General features: G+C 44.8%; 1 long non-coding RNA gene across 5 annotated transcripts; it reads right to left on the bottom strand.

The window, feature by feature from the left end:
* Positions 1 to 938: 938 nt before the first annotated feature.
* Positions 939 to 3959, bottom strand: LOC144701324 (uncharacterized). Of its 5 annotated transcripts, none has more exons than XR_013580992.1 (4): positions 3555 to 3959; positions 2294 to 2420; positions 1613 to 1949; positions 939 to 1328 (listed from the first exon to the last, which is right to left on the bottom strand). It is a non-coding gene; the product is annotated as an uncharacterized LOC144701324 (long non-coding RNA). The 5 variants fall into 5 exon arrangements; XR_013580991.1 differs by having other exon boundaries at positions 2294 to 2405; XR_013580988.1 differs by having other exon boundaries at positions 1613 to 2420.
* Positions 3960 to 4168: the final 209 nt, after the last annotated feature.

Genomic DNA, 4168 nt, shown 5'->3' with positions numbered 1-4168 from the left:
CAAGCGAGGAACAAGTTGGCCAGATGGTCGGTCTCCGATGATGTTCAATCTCTAGAGATAGCAAGGAATTGACAATCGGGCTATTATTGATGCAAGCAATAGACAATCGGGACCCTTTTGACCTGCTTGTAGATACCTGTTGACAATGCAGCCGCAAATCTCCTGCGAAGGAGATTGAATCTACAAGCAAGGTAATTGATCTTCTTTTCTTTTTTTTTCAACGACATCAGATCTCTCTCCATCGAGTTTCAGCGGCTGTTCATAGTGGTTGAGCAACAAATCTGTCGAGAATGATCTCAGGGCAGACCACGCACAATAGAAGATGCAGAGATTCGACGATGCTGGACCGCCTCCGAAGCCTCGGTGACTTGAAGTAAACGCAGGTCTTTGCAAAGATTGGCGAACTTACAGGAGTCTGGCAGAAAAAAAGGGAAACGACAGGGTAATCTTCAAGTAGTTTGGATGGGCCAATGCAGACTTTTCTCGGTACTACAGTCTGCTCTAAGGACGAAGCACAGGGGAATGGCTGGTTGAAGAATTCGATCGTCTCGGATGATTTTGGCCAATATTAATTCTCCTCACTTGATCGTTTCGTCATATCAAAGCAGACAAAAAACTCCGTTTTTCCCCGGTGATGCCCTGTTCAACAGCAATTTGAACTTCTTCTATGATGAGTCTTCTTCTTTGATGTCGATTTCCTCCTCTATGACGAATTTCCTTCTTCAGCAGCAACAAGACGGAATGATGAACAGAAAAAAAACTGCCAAAACAACACGATCTGGAATTGTTCACAATGACTTCTCCCTCTCCATGTCCACTCTTCCCCTTCTTATCACGGGGAAGTGGCAGTTGTGGGGTGGGGGGGGGGGGGAATGGCCCTATTGGGCCCCCTCTTAAGGGGGAGCCTATTGGGGTTCCCTTAAGAGGACTCTTTAGGAGAGGAGAAACCCATCAAGGTTTTCTTAATCAGAATTTAAATAAATGAAAATATACAGGAGGCCGGTACTCGCGCAGGAGGGCCTCCTGATAGTCCAACAATGATGAAAACAGAAAAAACATGAAATTTACACCCAGACATTTGACACGTAGCGAGACGACAATGTCACTTGTCAAACCTGATAGTAGAACTATGGATTCTTCACATCAGCTCGGGTTCCGCGATAGGGCTGGCGACAGGTCGGGGCACAGTCGACTGGATGATCCTCCATCACAGGATCGGGTGACAATCTGATGATTCCTGATCCCCATAGGCAGTTCTGGTGGAAGTTCAGGCGTCGACACTTCTTCTCGCCGGAATAATCACCAGTAACTGCTTCTCCCACTTAGATCTGGGCAGGACCCACTCAATAGAATAAGTAAAAATAAGGAAAAATCACACTACCTTTGAATTTTGACTTTTCCAAATTGCAATCTGGCTTCTCCATTAAGGCATACCCCCATTTATATAGGTGGATGCCTTACTGGGTCATTAGAGGAATGGTCCAAGTGAGAGACCTTCCCCTAATGGGCCAATTTAAACAATTACATCATAGATAAAACAAGGCCTAAACACGTGGCCCCTTTAAAAGTCATTACACGTAAAGAAATGCGTAAAATAAACCGCAAAATTTACCCGATCGATCATCAAGCCATGTACTTGAAGGTGGGGTTCTTCACATCGGCTTGGGCGTCACGCTTTGGTTGATGGCGGGCTTAAATCAGGGTTTCTCGATGGTCCTCCATCACATAAGTAATTTATATATATCTGAAATGATTTCTTCAAATAACTCGTCCTTTAATTGCTTCTCCACAAATTCTTCATCCATAATTTCCTTGTCAATTTATTGTTAAGAATATTTAGTAATCTTAGAAAGATCATCATCTCCCATAGAAGACATTTGCTGTTCAAGCATTATCACATAAGTTTGAAAATTTTCTGGATTTTCTTTTCCACTATCTATAAAAGTACCCTGTTTTAAAGAATTCTGATCAGTAATACAGTGTATAAAATTATCATCTGAGATTACAGAATGAAGATGCTTTTGATGAGAAACATGAGTTTGATGATGTTCTAGATGGGAGCTCTCTCAATTTTTTTTTCTACCAGACCATCTTTTGCTCATTATCTTCTCCTGATCCTCATCATTAGGAAGTTTCATGAAAATGGCAGATGATTCTTTTGACAGTATTACTCAAGGCATACCATGAATGGATTCCTTATTTTCCTCATCGATTCAAGGCAAAGAAGATGATGCATATGAATCAAAATGAGTCAGCAGATAAGATTGATAAAAATTCTGAGTTGAGGGTTGACCTTGATAGGCACGCATGTCACTTTGTTCATCTTCCATGAGGTTGATAATCGGATTCCCAACCTCCCGTTGTTTCCTTCCAAGATTTTCTATCCTCTCTAGAATCCTTCCATTCTGCTCCATCATCAGCTTCATCATATGCATTATGTTATTATCAAATTTTTATTGGTTAACGGCACATTATGAAAGTTTGATTGCGATTGAAGTTTGAGGAAATACAATGATGTCTGCTGAAATGGATCCCTAGATTCACGAGTTAAGTTTTTGCTTCATTGATTTCTCATTGTGCTTGATTGGTGATGTCTTTGGTCAACAGGCATTACGCTTGGCTTAAAATTCTGGCATGCTCCATTACCATGGCAACATCTAAATCAAATCGTATAAAATATTTTTGCATATGACAATAGGAATATCCCACCTACTAATTACTTGTCTTCTACTATATTCACTTTCTTTATTAATATTATTACATCTCCTTACACTATAACTCAATTACTAAATTCACATCTAAGGACCAGTCCATGTGGAGACGACCTTGTTCCCACTATACATTTGAGGGAGTTTTCTATATTTTAACAAATTTATTTGCTTATGGCAAATTAATCCACAATGACACTAAAATTAAATTCACAATTTTCCCTCTATTAAGGGGCCATCCAACTCTGGCTGATTTGGGCGCTTAAAATATATGCCCCTTTCCCTATTTATATTTTACTTAAGACATTTCTCAAAAAACCCATCAAGTAAAATATAATCACCAAAGCCCTATGATCATATGTGTTGTCAGACATCGTCGGGGATGTCGTCTGGTCGACACCGAATATGATGGTTCGGTGCCGAAAAAGGATGATGGTTCGGTACCGAAAAAGGATGATGGTATCGAACGTCTACAATATCATCATTCGACGGATGAACCCTAACTGGTCGATGTAACTATGATGCGAAGATGAGTGCCCTACGTGTTGTACGTGCAGGCTCTGACTCGAGGGGGCGCCGAGCTCCAAGCTTGGCCGCGGTCACCGAGTGACGGCGATGGTGGCCTCTCGAGCCTCGTCAGAGTGACGATGGCGTCTACGGCTGAACGGAACCTTTTCTTAAGGCTCGCACGTAACGGACATACTCGTCCGTACTGGTAAGACACTCATAGAGTCGTAGTTTTCTCTCAATTTGTCTCTCTCACCTACCTAGCCCGAATGCGGTGGAGTCGAGACGAATGTAAACTGCAAGAGGTAAATAAACGAGTGTTGAGAGAGGATAGCGTACCTCGTCGGTGGGGCTCGCGGTGCAGAACTTCGTCGACGTCGGCGGCGATTCGGAGCAGGTGGAATGGAGAGACGCCAGAGAGCACATGGCGGCTCGACGAGCAAGGTGATGCCGGAGCTCTGATAAAGGTCGGAGGAGGAGAGGAAACGGTGAGGCATCCACAGAGGCGATGCAGCTCAAGCAACTCCGCTGGGCTCGTCAGGGCCAGCGTGCACTAGTCACCCCGGGCAAGTCGCATAGCAGGTGCGAGCGGCAATGTCCCTTCACAGGTGGGAGCGGTGTCCTTGGCAGCGTTCGGTAGCCGGAGGTGGGTTAAGTCGTCATGAACTGGTAGTGGGCGGGAGCTGGATTGGCGTCTCCGCACCGTGAGCTAGGACCCCGTCGGTTGTCACGGTCGTGGCAGTCTCCCCCGTTCAAGGGAAAATCAAAAGGGGGGGGGGTGTCAATGGACCCGGTCAGGAGGTTGCGGTCAAGAGAGGGGCTACAGACTCTCTCCTGACCGATGGGTTCATGATCAACGTGGCCCCCCATGGTCTCGAATTCTTGGCCAAGACAAGCCTAGCCTGGTAGAGGTCAACCACGGCGAGCCCCCAAGCCAGAGAATCCGTCGTCGC

The sequence above is a fragment of the Wolffia australiana genome, chromosome 3 (assembly GCF_029677425.1).
Source record: "Wolffia australiana isolate 7733 chromosome 3, ASM2967742v1".
Taxonomy (NCBI): domain Eukaryota; kingdom Viridiplantae; phylum Streptophyta; class Magnoliopsida; order Alismatales; family Araceae; genus Wolffia; species Wolffia australiana.
Note: the sequence above shows the minus strand (reverse complement) of the source record. Positions and strands in the feature narration are given on the sequence as shown.